The sequence below is a fragment of the Chlorocebus sabaeus genome, chromosome 27 (assembly GCF_047675955.1).
Source record: "Chlorocebus sabaeus isolate Y175 chromosome 27, mChlSab1.0.hap1, whole genome shotgun sequence".
Classification (NCBI taxonomy): domain Eukaryota; kingdom Metazoa; phylum Chordata; class Mammalia; order Primates; family Cercopithecidae; genus Chlorocebus; species Chlorocebus sabaeus.
In genome coordinates, this window is record NC_132930.1 from 44,020,828 (window position 1) to 44,038,121 (window position 17,294).

Below are 17,294 nucleotides of genomic sequence, written 5' to 3' on the forward strand. Positions count from 1 at the left end.
TGTGTGGTGTGTGTGTGTGTCTGTATGTGAGTGTGTGTGTGGTGTGAGTGTGTGTGTCTGTATGTGAGTGTGTGTGTCTGTATGTGAGTGTGGTGTGGTGTGTGTGTGGTGTGAGTGTGTGTGTCTGTATGTGTGTGTGGTGTGAGTGTGTGTGTCTGTATGTGAGTGTGTGTGTGGTGTGAGTGTGTGTCTGTATGTGAGTGTGTGTGTGGTGTGAGTGTGTGTGTCTGTATGTGAGTGTGTGTGTGGTGTGAGTGTGTGTCTGTATGTGAGTGTGGTGTGGTGTGAGTGTGTGTGTCTGTGAGTGTGTGTGGTGTGAGTGTGTGTGTCTGTATGTGAGTGTGTGTGTGGTGTGAGTGTGTGTGTCTGTATGTGAGTGTGGTGTGGTGTGAGTGTGTGTGTCTGTATGTGAGTGTGGTGTGGTGTGAGTGTGTCTGTATGTGAGTGTGGTGTGGTGTGAGTGTGTGTGTCTGTGAGTGTGTGTGGTGTGAGTGTGTGTGTCTGTATGTGAGTGTGTGTGTGGTGTGAGTGTGTGTGTCTGTATGTGAGTGTGTGTGTGGTGTGAGTGTGTGTGTGGTGTGAGTGTGTGTGTCTGTATGTGAGTGTGGTGTGGTGTGAGTGTGTGTGTCTGTATGTGAGTGTGGTGTGGTGTGAGTGTGTGTGTCTGTATGTGAGTGTGTGTATGCACATGTGTGGTCGTATCAGAGTCTCCTCTGAATCCCCGTGGACGTGCCAGGGTTCCACTCAGGACTCGCCAATCTGATGGGGAGAAGTGGGCGCGCCTCTTTGGACCACAGGGCGCAGACAGCTCACATAGGCTGCCCTCATGCCTCCGAGCCTAGGAGGCAGGGGTTGCCCTGATCAGCTCGAGGGTGGGCTGAGGTTGGGTCCTGGGTCTGTGACTCACAAACCACAACTTGGACAAGTTATTTAAGTAGCCTGGGCCTCAGTTTCCTCATCTGTAAACGGGGGATGAATGGCTCCTCCCTGGCAGAGTGGAAGAGAGGATGACATGCATTGCTTAGTGTGGGGTGAGAACAGCGCCTGTCCTGTTGACAGCAAGGATGAGAATGGCACCATTGCTGGGGTTCCCAGGTCACAGGAGGGGCATTTCCTGTCCAGCCTCGGACTCCCCCTGCCCTCCTCCCCGACACACAGGGCAGCACCTGAGAGGCACGCGGTTCTTACTGCCGGACCCACTGGGCTCTGCTCCAGCCACCCCTACCATGCCTCGGCCCTTGTCCTCCCCTCTTTAAGCTGGCGTGACCCCTGTGGACACCCCCTCCCCAGGACTGACTGTGACTGTGTGCAGATCTCCCGTCTCCTAACACAGAGTCATGCGCATTTCAGCCCCTTATTTAAAGCAGCATGGAATCCACCAAGCAGAGGCAATCATGTTCCTGTTTCCCCCCACCAGATCCTTATTCTTTGGTGAATTTTTCTGCTCAAAACCTTGACCTTTGACACGAGGTTTGCCAGGGGCTGTCCCCCGGGCAGCAGCGGTGGGTGGTGTCTGACTTCAAGGGCCAGCTCACTGCCTGCTCCCTGGTGCGGGTGTGCAGCAGCGCCTGCCAGTCACCTGGCCCTGGCTGCTTCCTCCACCCACCCCTCCTGTCTGCCCCATGAGCTGCCAGGGCCAGCCCACCAGCCTCTCTCCCTGGGTTATTACAGCTGCCTCCTGCCTGGTCTTGGCACCTCCTCCAATATGTCTCTGTCTGTCTCTTCCAGAGAAGGCTTTTAGATCGCAGGTGGAACTGGCTCTCTCTCATTTCCAGCCATCCCTGCCCCCGCTTCCTCCAGGGCCAGGCCAAACCCTGCAGGTGTTAGATGATTTCTGGGATCGGGGCCTGCTTTTCTCTGTCTTCATCAGCGACTGAATTTTATATCTGGCACAGGCTTATTGTCTCCTCCTCCCTCACTGGAGCATCAGCTCATGAGGGTGGGGACTTGGCCACTGTTGTGTCCCCAGCACCTAGACAGAACCTGGCTGGTGTAAGTGCCACTCACTTGGTGAGGGAGGGAATGAATGAATGAATGAATGAATGAATGAATGAATGAATGAGTGACTCTCTCCAGGTGCTCCTTGCCAGGCCCCAATCCCTACCCTACTCTAGGCTCTTGCTGACACCCCGAGCCTGCTCCTGTCTTCCCATGCTGGGGGTTCCTCCCCATAAAGACAGAAGCCCTAGGCTGGCAGAAGAGAGGTTTTACGGAAGGAGGTGCACCCACCCATGCCACTGGCCGAGCAGAATCCAGGCCAGAGGGGCTGCTGCCTCCTTAATTTAGTCATCTGAGCTCTCCATCCTCTGAGCAGGGTTAGGTGGAAGGTGGAGGCAGCTATCGGGGGGGGGCCGAGACCCTTGCTGTGTGCCCTGGGAGGGGACCCTCTCCCTCCTAGTCCTCGGAGCCCTTGGCAGATACAAATCGTTTGCGTCTGCTCTAGACTCCAAGGGAGCAGGCCTTGCTGCCAGCTTGCCTTGGGCCCCAGGCTTCTCCCTGAATCTCTTCACTTCTTCCATTAACTGGGGATGGGGATGGGGGGCAGGAGGTCGGCCACAGGGCTCCTGTCACTGAATGGGGACACACAAGGCAGGAGCTGGACACTGTCGATCCCAGAGCAGCTCAGCCTTCAGGGCACTGAGCTTAGGTGGGGGCCAGGATGCTTCTCCATGCCTTGAGGCCATCCCAACAGGAGAAACAAAACAAAACAAAACACCTGCTGTGGTTCGGCTGTGTCCCCACTCAAATCTCATCTTGAATTGTAACTCCCACAGTTCCCATGTGTCGTGGGAGGAACCCGGTGGGAGGTGATTGAATTTATGGGGGTGGGTGTTTCCTGTGCTGTTTTGTGATAGTGAATGAGTCTCAAGAGATCTGATGGTCTTCAAAATGGGAGTTTCCCTGCACAAGTTCTCTCTCTTGCTGCTGCCATGCAAGAAGTGACTTTCACCTTCCATCATGATTGTGAGGCCTCCCCAGCCTTATGAAACTGTGAGTCCATTAATCCCCTTTCTTTGGTAAATTGCCCGGTCTCGGGTATGTCTTTATCAACAGCGTGAAAATGGACGAATGCGACACCTGGACATTGGCCAGAGAGAAGCAGCTAAGTGCGTCCTGCAGCCCTGGGTGGGAACATTCTAAATTGGACAGAACACATCATGGGTTATACTTTCCAAAAAGGCAAAATAGGAGATGTTTATACAGCAAAATTCTAATTTTGTAGAAAATCAAGGAACGAGACGGAGGGACTATCTCAGGGCGTGGAGCAGAGGGCTCTGTACACAAGTCCTCGGGTCTCCTGGCCAGCACCTGAGTCTCTTCTGGGGCCACGCCGGGGCTTCCAGAGCCCTGTTGTCCATGTGCACAGCGGCCGCCAGTGCCTGGAATGAGTGCACGCTGGGGGCAGCTCTTAGCCAGTGCTGAGCCTAGGATGGGGGCCACTCTGGGCTGGGCACCACCGTGAAGGGGCCTGGAGGGGGCAGGAGGACGAGCCTGCCCCTGCCCTCACGGTGCTTACTGTCCATGGCTAGACAGGCACTTTCTAAGCCAATCTCCTCTGCAGAGTGGCCCATCACATGCCGTGCCTGCCCCTTTCCATGGGTTCATTCCAACCCTGACCCTCAGACTACAGGGTCCTTAAGGCTGAGGACTCTGTTGCCCTGTGTATCCCTAGCACTGATGCAGGGTCTGGCACCTGGCAGCTGCTGGACTAATGAGAGTTGAGCTGGATTCGCTTGATGAAAGCTGGCTTCTGATCGGGGAGGGACGTGTGCCAAGCTGCCTGATGAGAGTGTGGCTACGGCCGGATTCTGAGGACCCTGCAGAGGAGGGAACAAGGGGGCTGGACGTGGGGTGGGGCAAAGACAGAGAAGGATGGCAGCCCTGGGGGATGGTGTGGCCAAGGGAGACCTCGGAGAAGGTGATCTCTGAGGGGACAGGCTGTCACGAGGCTTGTCGTGGGTGTGGCAGTGGATGCCTCGACTTCCCAGGCTCCTGCAGAACCTGCAGCAAGGTCCCTGGTACCAGGCCATGCTCTGTGGCTGGGGAGCCCAAGGCTGGTGGGCCAGCTGCCATCGGGCCATTTTTGCACAAAGCAAGAGAGAGGTGAGGATGCCAAGATGTCATTTTGCTGGGCATGGGGATGGCAGGTGACTTTAATTCTGTTCATTTCTGCATTTTCTAAATTTTCCGCAATGAACCTTTGCTGCTTTGTTTTTCTGATAAGGATGGAATGATAAGCAGTATTAGCAAACCAGGCAGCACCATGGGTCTGTCTACCATGGCGTGGTTCAGGCCTCCACCCAGCGGTGAGGGAACCATGACCTTAGCAATGCCTTGGCCTTCTGAGGCAGGGCCAGTGGACTGAGGCAGAGTGGCTCGAATGGTCGTCTGTGATGCATGACTGTTGTGGAATCACCAAGCGGTGGCCAGTATGGCAGCAGTGGTGAAGGGGGAGGCCCTCCTGGCCTTCTGTCCCCGCATCTTCGGGGACCAGGAGTGGCTTTGCTCCAGCTCTGCCAGCCCTGGAGCTGGCCATGAAGGTGCTGGGTGGACACCCTCCCTTTCCTGGGCCACAATGGGCCTTGGACCACATATCCTGACAGAATGGGGAGGACAAGGGGCTCATGGAAGCAGAGACTCAGCCAAGGCCCCAAAGCACAGGCACAAAGGGGCTGGGATGAGGGCCCAGGTCTCCCAACCTCCAGGGTAGCCACAAAAGACAGGTCGTGGCTTCCAGCTGGAAGTTGCAGCTGTAATGGTTGAAGTCTCTGCCCCATCCCACGGGAGGCCATAGCTTATGGGTTGCACTGGGCACCCCAAATTCCTGTGTTGAAACCCTAATCCCCAGTGTCATTTGGATCTTGAGAGCTTGTTTGGAGGTACTAGCAGGGGAGTGCAGCTACTCATATACCCTTGACCGAAGACTGGTCCTCCTCTGTCAGGGATGGTCGACGCAGCGTGCAGCTTTGGGAGGGACGCACGTGAAGCAGTGAGGCAGTCTGGCCAGCAAGATCAGCCGAATCGACCCTAGCAATCAATGTTGCAGCCAGATCGCCCTCAGGATCATTTGGAATGAGGGTCTTGAAGGAGATAATTAAGGCAAAGTGAGGTCATTTGGGTGGGCCTCAGTCCAATCTGACTGGTGTCTTTATAGGAAGAGGAGAGTAGGACAGACACACACAGAGGGAAGACCCTGTGAGGACGGAGGCCAAGGAGCGAGGCCTCAGAAGGAACCAGCCCTGCTGGCACGCTGACTTTGGACCCCCAGCCTCCAGAAGCATGAGGAAACCATTTCTGTTGTTTGTGCCCCGTGGTCTGCAGGGCTTTGTTACGGCTGCACAGGAGGACCGGTCCCCCTCCCGCCTGGCTTGCCCATCCCAGGAACAGGGAGCTCCTTGCCTGACCAGGAGGCCTTGTGGACAACTCTGAGAGCAAGCTCTCCCTGAGACTGAGCCAACCACCCCTCCCACAGCTCCGGCACTGGCCCTTGTTCTGCCCCTGATCCCACCTTAATGGAGGGCGTCATGCGAGGGTCCTCAACAAGCATGAGTCACGGCCTGCACAGCCACCCTGGACCCCACCGCGGGAAGCTATCAGAGGCTGCAGATCAGAGGAGGAGGGAGAATTTTGAGCAGGGGCGTATCATGGAAGGCTTCTCCGAGGAGGTGGCATTAGATGTGGGCCTGAAATAGGAGTTTTTTTTGTTGTTGAAGGTTTCATTTTAATTAATTAATTTTACTTATTTTTCTTAGAGTTGGAGTCTTCCTCTGTCACCCAGGCCGGAGTGCAGTGGTGCCATCACAGCTCAGTGCAGCCTCGAGCTCCTGGGCTCCAGCCATCCTCCCGCCTCAGCCCCCTGAGTAACTGAGACCACAGGAGTGCACCACCACAACTGGCTAATTAAACAATTTTTTCAAGAGACGGGGTATCACTATGTTGCCCAGGCTGGTCTTGAACTTCTGACCTAAGGGATCCTCCTGCCTCGGCCTCCTGAGTTGCTGGGATTATAGGCCTGAGCCACTGCATCTGGCTTATTTATTTACTTTTTATGTTGGTTGTTATGTATTTTGCACAAACATCATTACAGAGACTCAATTTTTTTTTTTTTTTGAGACAAGGTCTCATTCTGTCACCCACACTGGAGTGCAGTGGTGCCATCATGGTTCAGTGCAACTTCTAACTCCTGGGCTCAAGGGATCCTCCCACCTCAGCCTCCTGAGTAGCTAGGACCACAGGTGTATACTGCCACTTTACCTGGCTAATTCTTTTTATTACTTATAGAGATGAGGTCTCATTATGTTGCCCAGGCTGGTCTCAAAACTCCTGGCCTCAAGCCTTGGCCTCCCAAAGTGCTGGGGTTACAGGTGAGAGCCCACACACCTGGCCAAGATGAATTTTTTTTTTTTTTTTTTTGAGACGGAGTCTCACTTTGTCGCACAGGCTGGAGTGCAGTGGCCGGATCTCAGCTCACTGCAAGCTCCGCCTCCCAGGTTCATGCCATTCTCCTGCCTCAGCCTCCCGAGTAGCTGTGACTACAGGCGCCGCCACCTCGCCTGGCTGGTTTTTTGTATTTTTTAGTAGAGACGTGGTTTCACCGTGTTAGCCAGGGTGGTCTCGATCTCCTGACCTCGTGATCCACCCGTCTCAGCCTCCCAAAGTGCTAAGAAGGCTCGCTTATTAATTGATTTTAAAAAAAAAAAAGAGCCATAGACAGGAAGTGAACTTTCCCATGGGGAGAGTAGAGTTGGGGATTCTTGCCCCCTTCCCCTGCTCACCAAGTGCAGAGCCACGTCCACCTGCCCGTTCCCTGAGACATCGGCAGGGCTAGCCCTGCACTTTCAGCCTCCTCTGGCTGTTCTGCCAGGTCTGGGTGATGTTCCTGTTGCCACGGCAAATATGCGTTATGCGTTGTCTATTATGGAGCACAATGATTAATGATCAATTATCTAATTATTAATATCATTTCTTGGTGGAGGCCCCATGCCCTCTTGGGCCCTGAGCCCTTTGGTGAGGCAATGACATGAACAAAGGCACCGAGGAATCCCCGCAAGGGAGGAGCTAAAAGTCCAAGGGGTGACGATGATATTTGGGGGACTTAGTGCGATCAGAAAAAATGAAGTCAGAAAAATAGAAAGAATTACTAGGCCAAGGCGAGTTAGGCCAAACTCTTCACCTGAGGTCAGGAGTTTGAGACCAGCCTGGCCAACATGGTGAAACCCCATCTCTACTAAAAATACAGAAAGTAGCTGGGCGTGGTGGTGCACGCCTGTAGTCCTAGCTACTAGGAGGCTAAGGCAGGAGAATTGCTTGAACCCAGGAGGTGGAGGTTGCAGTGAGCCAAGATTGTGCCATTGCACTCCAGCCTGGGCAAGAGAGTGAGATTCTGTGTCAAAAAAAAAAAAAAAAGAATTATTAAATACGAAACGAAAAAAAGATGGAAAGAAGATATAAGCCAGAGAGGGCAATATTGATGACAACGTGGAGGCGCTGTGGAGTAAAGCTCAGGCGGTGTGGAGGTGTTACAGAGGTGAGGAGGAGGCACGCGGAGCTGCTGTGGAGTAAAGCTCAGGCGGTGTGGAGGTGTTACGGAGGTGAGGGGGAGGCACGCGGAGCTGCTGTGGAGGGGATGTGGAGATACCGTGGTGGTGACGTACAGGTGATGTGACAGTGTCATGGAGGCGAGGGGATGTCACTGTGATGCTGTGGAGGTGACGTGGAGGTGACATGAAGGCATTGGATAGGGGATGTGGAGGGGACGACGTGCAGATGCCGAGGAGGTGACATGAGGGCAGTGTGGAGGTGATGTGGAGGGGATGAGGAAGAGCCATGGGGGCATATTGTGGTCCCAGCCCTGCTTCCACCACCTTCTGCCATGTGACTTGGGCCTATATTCCGCCTAGGAGATGGGGCTCACCAGGCTTCCCTCTGGGCTGTGGGAGAATCCACCGAGCTGGCAAGCCGAGCTCCAGGGTCATCGTAGCGGCCGAATCACTTCTGAGAGGAGCAGGTGAGTGTGATGTCACCTGGGACTTCCCCATCTATCCTGCTTCTTCGCTCTGCATGGCTGGTGACCCTAGTGGCTTCTTGGCCCCTCGCTGCTGTCACAGGTTGCACCTCGGGCTCTGTTACCTGAAGACTTCTCTGGGGATGTCTGGGGCAGGGGGCAAGGGCACCAGTGTTGGAGTTTGATGGACCCAGGTTTTAACCCCCACTGGGCTGTGTGGCCAGGGGCAGCTCACTTCCCCACACCTCTTAGCCTCCACTTCCTCACCTAAACACAATGGGGGACACCACAGGCCCCCAGGACATTGCGTGGGTTCAGGGAGCTACAGCCCTGCAAGGGGCTCATAGTGCACACTCAGTGATAGTGGGCACGGTTGTCAGTATTGCCCCTGAAAGGGCACCGTACTGGGCTGAAGATGTGGACACCTGTTCCAGGAACGTGCACACACTGAGAGGCTGCCTGTAGTTTGTGCCAAGGACACGTGTTGCTGGTGTCAGCCGTCCTTTTATCTGGACCCTGCAGCTTGTGGTCTAGGGGGCATTGGCCACTGATGTGGCTTCTCTGGGCTCTGTAAGATGGAGTATTAAGAACCCAAACACGTCATCTGCCAGGTGTAAGACGACAGGGCGTCATGGGGACTGTGGCCGACTGGGTGGAGCCTGCAGACCCCGTTCAAAGGCAGGACTGATACACGACCTGCATGCACTGACATGGCCACACCAGCTGTCAAGATGATCAAATGCTTCTGCACTGGGTGGTCAGAAGCTGTGGCCCTTAGCCTCTGATTGCACTTCTGCTGCCCTGGACCCCTGGGAACCCCTCTGGACTCAGCAGCTAAAGGGCCAGCCCCTCGCCAGCAGGGCCTTCTGGAACCTGCTCCAGTATCAAGGCTCAAGTCCACTCTGATCGGTTGGTGCTGGGCTGTTGCAGTTATTAACGATTTCTGATTTCGCCCCTGACTAAAGACATTCAGATTAACGTTTTTAAAAAGATGGGGCTGACTCAGTGAAACACATCCAAGTCTTGGTTTGTCCTTGGTTGGGACCTCCAGTGGTGGGGTAAGGAGACACTGATGATGGGGGTCTTGGAGTTCCAGCCCTCACCTGGCCGTGGCTAGAAGCACAAGCCCTGCTCTTTCTTCCCAGCTAGGGGTGGGCGGCCTTCATGCCTCTCCCGCATCTTTGGTGGCTGTGGCTCTAAGCTCCTCTCTCTGGTCTTCTTCACTAAGGGCCACACTGGTTGCCCCTGGTGCTTATCTCCCCAAAGTTGGGGACCACGTTTTCCCCAGATTTCAGTTCTACATCAAGATTCTCAAAGGGGAGCTTAACTCCCCATCACAGCCCTTTTCTTCAACCCTCTCTCTCCCCACCCCTGCACAGATGCCCTTCCCTGCAGCCCACATGGACCCACCTTTAGTCCCTCGAACACAACAAGCAGTTTTGCAGTGCCCTGTTTTTCCTCTTGGTGTGAAATGCCCATTTTCTTTTGCTTGGGTGCCATATTCATCCTCTGAGATTTGGATCTGGTGCTACCCACTCCAGGAAGCCTTCCTAGACAATCCTTGTGTGGGCTGGGTGCCTCCTGGGTCTCCTTAGACCTCAGTGCTTCTTTCTGTCACAGCCCTATTAACTTTTACCAAGGTTGTTTCTGTGCTTCTGTTTTGTTGGACTGACTTTCTTGAGGGTGGTGCCCAACACAGAATAAGTAAATGCTTGTTGAGAGGATGGACAGACAAAAGTACAGAGGGATGGATGGATATTGGATGGATAGATGGATACATGGATAGATGATGGATTAATGGATGGATGGAGGATAGATGGGTGATGGATGGGTGGGTTGTTGGGTGGGTGGATGGATAGGTGGATGGTGAGTGGATGGATAGATGGAGGGAGGGGTGGATATTGGGTGGATAGATGCATGGATGATGGATGAGTGAATGGATGGGTGAATGATGGATAGGTGGGTTGGTGGGTGGGCGGATGGAAGAATGGATGGATGAGGAATGGAGAGATGGATGGGAGACAGATGGATGATGGGTGGGTGAGTTGATTGGTGGGTAGATGGAAGGATGGATGGATGAAGGAATGTTTAGATGGATGGTGGATGGATGGATGGAGGGATGGAGGGATATTGGATGGATAAATGCATGGATGATGAATGAGTGGATGGATGAGTGGATGGATGGATGATGAATGATGGATGAATGGGTTGGTGAGTGGGTGGATGGAAGGATGGATGGATGGATGAATGTTTAGATGGAGAGTGGCTGAATGGATGGAGGGATGGGGGATATTGGATGGATAAATGCATGGATGATGGATGAGTAAATGGATGAGTGGATGGATGGATGACGGATGGGTTGGTGAGTGGGTGGATGGAAGGATGGATGGATGGAAGAATGGACTGAGGAATGGTGGATGGAGGGATGGAGGGATGGAAGGATGCATGGATGCATGGTTATATGGATGGATGGAAGGCTGCTTGAGTTCAGCACATTTTGTTGGCAAGTCTCTGTGGGAATGTGCTCTCTCCAGTCTCAGGTTTACATTTCATTTAGCGGAGTCATCCTACCCTTCTTTCACTTCTGCCCTTCCCTTTCTTTGAATGTCTAAGTCCTGGTCTCTTGAGGGTTTTTTGGTTGCCCCAAGTCCCCTCCACCATCTTCCACAGGAGGCCTTAGGGATTTGATGCCAGCGTGGCTCCTCTGGTCCCAGGTTCTCAGGGTGAGCATGCAGTCTTGTGCTAGACTCCTGTTGCGCTTCCAGCTCCTAAATTTGGCAACTTCCTGAGCCTGGGGCAGGCAATACAGATGGCAAGGAGAAGGCTGGCTTGGTTGCTTTACTTGAAACAGGCTCTACTTAACTGTGTGACCTTGGAGAGATTGCTTATTTGCTCTGAGCCTCAGTTTCCTCATCTGCAGAATCGTGTGGTTCTGTGGGAGAAAGAGACCAAGAATAAAGTGCAGTCATGTGAAGTTGCCGTCCCCCTGGCAGAGGACGTGGGGTAAAGCTGGGGTCTTCTTCAGAAAGCTCATCTTCCCTCTTCCTCCCAGGGCTGCAGCTGATTAGCTCCCAGGATGCAGCGCAAGTCGGGTGTTTTGCTTCAGTAACGGAGAGGAAAATTGCAGTGGTGATGGTTTGAGTTGTGCTATCACTTAGCCTTCACACTCTGAAGGTCAGCAGTTTCTGAGGGTTTATAACCCAGGCACATTTTATAAATCAAAATATTATCAGAGCACAGTCAAGGCTGCACCTTTCAGCACCGAGAGGAAGTCAGCGAAGCAAGAAGCACACACTGGGATCAGCCGTTTGCAGAGCCGAGGTCCTGCCCAGCCCCACAGATGGCTCCCGGCCGCCTTGGGGAAGATGCTGAGGGACAGAGGAAGCCTGGCGTCCAGAGCGTGTGTGGTGATCCATCAGCGGGGTGGTTGCCCCTCCTGCACCCTTGTCCCTGTTGTAAGCAAATGGCGTGCCCACCACATTTTGGGGACTGTAGGATGAATTGTGTGGGGTCTGCAGAAACACTGCTCCCCCTTGATGTGGTTGGGGTGTGGACCTGGTGTGCAGCTCCTGAAATCTGCCTCAGGTCTGAGGGATGAGTGGGAGCTCTGGGAACAGGAGGGAGGCTGGGTACAGGCATTGGGTAGCTGTGGGAAGTCAGAGAGGCCTGGGAGGAGGAAAGAGGGAAGAATGAAGACGTGGGACAGGAAAACAGGCTGTGTATATAGAGCCCCCTCCTTGTGGTTCTGGCTTCTGGGTGCACAGGGGTGGGGGTGGTTATAGTCACTGGGTCTGAGCTGACCATTTGTAGGTAACGTAGAAAATGACTTTAGCTGCAAGTAACAGAAAACCTGCCTGTTAGGTTTGAACCCACAGGAATTCTTGTTTCTCCCGCAACACAAAGTCTGGAGGGTTGGGCTGCTCCATCATGCCACCAGGGCTGAGGCTGCTGTGTCTCCGGACATCACATCCACGTCCCAGGCAGGAAGATGGAGGACAGGAAAAGGCCGTTTTCCTCTTGAGGTCTTTGCTTTTGCCTTCAGGAGGGAAAGCTCCTCCCAGCAGATTTCCCTTATACCTCACTGGTTACAACTGGGTCATATGCCTGCCTTTTGACCAATCATGGACGATGAGCAGTTACCAGGGCTGATGTGGACCAATCAGGATTCACCCCCTTTCACTGGGGGTGGACCTTACCTTCCTTGCGATGTGGAAATCTCTGGGGGTTTCCTGACAGTTTGGGGTTTGGAAAGCAGGATGGGTGGTGGCTACTGGGGAGGCAAAGGACAGCACCTGCCACTCTACCCACCCTGGGCAAAGCATGTGACACACACGACCTGATTTAGGCCTCCAACCCTGTTTTCATTACCCCCATTAAACACTCTGTGGGTGGGCACCCTTGCTTGCATACCTCCAGTGACGGGGAACTCTCCATCTGCCCAGGCTTGGAGGCTCGGGCCTGTCAGAAAGTTTTTCTTTGGACTGAACTGAATTCTGGCTCCATAGGGTCCACCTGTCAGTGATGGGCCCTCCCTGGCCATTCTCCTCACCGTGGTGGCTTTTCATGTGGTGGCCATTCTCCTCAACACGGTGGCCTTTCACATGGCAGAAGGCTGCTCCCACCATCCTTATGAGTCAGGTCTCCTTCAGGAAAGGCCCTGGGTCGTCCCACTGCTCCCTGTAGGCCACGGTCCCAGGCCCTGCAGATTCCTCCTGGCAGAGTGGGGAGTGAGTGGGGCGGGAGCCGAGCCTGGAATGGCCAGGCCAGGGAAGAGCTGGGGCCTGGAGCAAGGGTGCGTGGCTCCCAGCTCAGCTCTGTTCCTCACTCGCCCGCACCAGGCACGGTGGGCACCGGGAGGCCCTGCCCGCCTTGGAGGACCTCACAGTCCCTGGGGCCACTGGAAAGCAACCACAATGGAAATTCAGACTGGAGAGTCTTGAGTGCACTTCAGGCTCTGGTCCACGCGCCGAGAGAAAGAGCTCAGAGGAATGAGGCCTGCCAGCCATGGCCGGCTCGTCCAGCCCCTGCCCTCATGCTGTCCAGTTGTGGACAGGGCCTCCTGCTGGGCACACAGGCGGAGCGGGAGCCTCTGCAGCCTCCCTGAGCCCCCCAGGCTTGGAGCAAGGAGTGAATAGGACCGTAGAGGTCTTCAGAAGGTGTGTCTCTCTCTCCCTGCTGTCTCCTCTTTTTTTTTCTCTCTCTCTCTGTCATTTCTCTCTCTCAAGCTATGCGAGATTCTGGAAAAAAAAAAAAAAAAAAAAACAAACCCAAAGCCACGTTGTGAATTTCCAGGGCCTGTGCTGAGCTGCCAGGGAAACCACAGCCTCTGGAAAGCAAACCCCAAGCCAGTGGCGGGGCTCCTTCAACTCACCCAAGGGAGTGTCCGAGCAAAGATCCAGGCCTCCACCTCCCTCCCGACCCCCCACAGACAGAGCCCCGTCCCCAGGAACGTCCCCTGAGGAGGGGGTGCCAAGGCCATCCTCAGCGGGGTGCCTGCATGCAGAGGGCAGCCCGCTTTCTCCTGAGACACCTGAGAAGGGGGTGCTGCTGTGCTGGGAGACTCTGAGCATCACCATTTCTCCTAGACCCTGCCAAGGTGAGGGCTGTGTCCCCAGCTCTGACGGACGGCAGGGGCAAGAAATGAAGGCAAGCAGAGGCCCTAGGACACGGAGGGGCTGGGCAGGCTTAGTGTGCCCTTGGCTGGCTCATGGTGCAGCCAGAGCCCCCACCACAGGCCACGGCCTGGTCCCTGCTGTGAGGCACAAGCTGCAGGGAGCCTTTAAGGTTGGGGGAGGTCCCCTTTCTCCCTCCGTGTTCTGTCCTTCTCCCTCCCTCCCTCCTTGCTGCAGTGGAGTAGGTGGTTAAGAGCTTGTGCTCCAGAGTGAGACAGCTCCGAGGGCCATCCCAGCCTGCCATTTCCCGGCCTGTGGCCTCAGGCGACCTATTCTGCCTCCCTGGGCCATGATGCCTTCACCTCCGAATGAGGCTCCTAACCCCCAGCTCCACAAGTCATGCTGCTGCCACAGGTGATGCCAACCTCCAACCAGGGGCTTGAAGCAAAGGCCTATTTCTTGCTCAACTTCAGCGCCCCTCATGGGCCTGGAGGGGCCTGGCTTTTTGTCTTTGGGTTCCCAAAAGCCAACCTTGAGATAAAGCTTTGCGTGCAAGTAGGTTACTTGGGAGACGATCCCGGGAAGTGCCAGTAGGAAAGTGGAGGAATGAGAGAGGGAGAGGAAGGAAGTCAAACAGGGACGCCTTCTCCAGGGCAGGTGACCACTGTGGGTCACCGGGGAGAGGGAGGGGAAGAAGCCAAGCAGGGGCGCCTTCTCTGGGGCAGGTGACCACTGTGGGTCACTGGACTCACTCCCACTATGTGGAACCTGCCTTGGAGTTGCACTGCCCAGGGGCAAGAAAGCTGGGAATAGCCCTGCCCATCACAGCCTGGGGGCTGGTCCCAGAGGTGACAACTCCCCGGCATGCCCAGCCTGCCCTGCACAAAGACACAGGTGGCAGGCTCTGGGCAGAGAGAACTCTTTTTTTTCTTTTTCCTTTTTTTATTTTTTTGAGATGGAGTCTTGCTGTGTCGCCCAGGCTGGAGTGCAGTGGCATGATCTTGGCTCACTGCAACCTCTGCCTCCCTGGTTCAAGCAATTCTGCCTCAGCCTGCTGAGTAGCTGGGATTACAGGTGCCCGCCATGCCCGGCTATTTTTTTGTATTTTTACTAGAGACAGGGTTTCACAGTGTTGGCCAGGGTGGTCTCAAACTCCTGAGCTCAGGTGATCTGCCTGCCTTGGCCTCCCAAAATGCTGGAATTACAGGTGTGAGCCACCACTCTCAGCGGAGAGAACTCTTATCTAATCTTCAACCTTGGCTGCTTTGTGGGTGTGTCGTTCACAGACAATTGTTTTACTGATACTAACCTGGATGCTTCTGAAATAGCTACAATACAAAATCACAAGAGATTCATGGAAAAGACAGTACCCCTGCTGGGACTCTCCAGCCCAGTAGTCTCCCTTTGGTTGATATGCCAACAATTGTCCCCCAGTCTCCTTTCTTTTCTTCCTTCCTCCCTCCCCGTTTCTTCCCTCTGCTCCTTCAGTATATTTTTAAGCCCCTGGTTTTAGCGTCAGGTGCTCAGGGTTCGGAGGTGAATGGATCACCACCCTGCCTTTACGTAGGAGGTCATTCCAATTCCAAAGCAGGGCGCCAGAGGTGTGTGATGACCTGGGTGTGAAAGGAGCCTGGAGGGGGAGAGGCCGCCAGGTGGGAGGAAGAGTTCCTGGCTCACGTAATTAGGAGGCTCAGCTGCTGAGCTCTGGGCTCTGCTGAATCTGGAAGGTGGAAGCCCCAGGTTCGTGCCAGATTTATTACTTTTTAGTTGGACAGTGAAATAAATCTCATCCGTACTCCATCCCCATCTCCAAAATGGGCCACTATGTACCTGCCAGGTTGTTCTGAAGACCAAATAAGACAGCTGCTAAGATCCTTGTAAATAACAAAAACCTGTGCTGACCGTTGCCTTGTTGACTCCTACCTCCTTGTGTAAATGGATGTTTCTGTTGAAACTTTTTTTTTTTTTAGATTGCAAAACTGAAACACATGCATTGAAAAAACTGGAACCAACACAGGGCAGGCGAGCCCCAAAGTGGAGCCTGGCCTGTGAGTGTTCCTGGCTTTGCTCAGGAAATACTTCAAGGACAGCCAGAGGTGGTAGAAAACAGCTTTACTGAAGTGGCAGTGTTACAGCTCCGTGACTGCTCCCGCAGAGCAGGGCTACCCGTGGGCAGAGAGTAGCAGCCATATTTATACCTACCTTTTTTTTTTTTTCCAGCCTGGTGTCACCCAGGCTGGAGTGCAATGGCGCGGTCTCGGCTCACTGCAACCTCCGTCTCCCAGGTTCAAGCGATTCTCCTGCCTCAGCCTCCCGAGTAGCTGGGATTACAGGCGCCCACCACCACGCCCGGCTAATTTTTGTATATTTAGTGGAGATGGGGTTTCACCATCTTGGCCAGGCTGATCTTGAACTCCTGACCTGATGATCCACCTCTCAAAGTGTTGGGACTACAGGCCTGAGCCACTGTGCCCCACCTATACCCACTTTTAATTGCTAAGATCTTTGTAAATAATAAAAACCTGTACTGAATGTTGCCTTGTTGAATCCTACCTCCTTGTGTAAATGAATATTCCTGTTGAAACTTTTTTTTTTTTTTTTAGATTGCAAAACTGAAACACATGCATTGAAGAAACTGGAACCAACGTAGGGTAGGCGATTAAGGGAACTGATTAAGGGGCAGTTCATGCAGAAACTTCTAGGGAAGGGGTAGTAATCGTTGGGTCATTGCTGTGAAAAGGGGTGGTAACGGCTGGGTGTTGCCATGGCAACGGTAAATCGCTATCACCTACCGGTGGGTGTGCCTGATTGAAAGCTGCTTTGGCCCAGTCTATTTCAGCCAGTCCTCAATCTGGTCTTGTGCCCAAGCCCCTCTGGAGTTGAGTCCCATCTCCTACCTCCGAACCACGTATAAGTTGATAAAACATAACGTGGAAGGGCTCACTCTGAACCTCGAAGACTGTTGCTATTAACTCTGTAACCTCTGCAAATGCAGAAACAGCTAAAAGGCAAGGAGGCTCGGCTGGGGTGGCTGGGCCGGTCCTGGCCTGCCTCTACTCACTGGCTGTGCGTTCTGGGCAAGTCACGGGAGTGATTGAGGCCTCACCGGTGTCACACTTACGGTAGGGAGGAGAACGGCCCCACCTCACTGCCTTCGTGAAGGTTGAGTGATCTCGTCGCCTGGCTCGGTGAGGGTGAGTACTCAGGCAGTGCCGCTGGGCCCACAGCTGTGGTTTCAAAGTGAGGGAGATATTTTGCTGAGCCGACTTCAGTCATGACTATTATTTTTGCAAAGGCCAAAGGATTCCTGTCATGATTCCAAGAGCAATTTCCACGGCAAATAAGCCAAGCGTATTGGGCTTCACAGTTTTGTTTGCTGAAGTCGCCGGATGTTTCCCGTGCCATATATTTCAAGCTCATGCTTTCCAGGTTTCTGTTTTAAATTGTGGTAAAACACCTAACATAAAATTTACCATCTTAACCATTTGTAAGTGTATAGTTCAGTGAAATTAAATACATTCATGATGTTATGCAGTGATCAGCACCATTTTTCTCTAGAACTCTGTCCATCTTCCCAAACTGAAATCTGTCCCTGTTGAATAACAACTCCCCAGGCCAGGTGCCGTGGCTCACGCCTGTAATCCCAGCACTTTGGGAGGCCGAGGCGGGTGGATCAC

At 53.8% G+C, this 17,294-nt stretch overlaps 1 long non-coding RNA gene across 1 annotated transcript; it reads left to right on the forward strand.

Annotated features, from left to right (window-relative positions):
• The first annotated feature begins 6,778 nt into the window (after nt 1-6,778).
• Nucleotides 6,779-16,149, forward strand: LOC140710571 (uncharacterized). The gene is made up of 2 exons (XR_012091643.1): nt 6,779-8,008; nt 11,058-16,149. It is a non-coding gene; the product is annotated as an uncharacterized lncRNA (long non-coding RNA).
• Nucleotides 16,150-17,294: the final 1,145 nt, after the last annotated feature.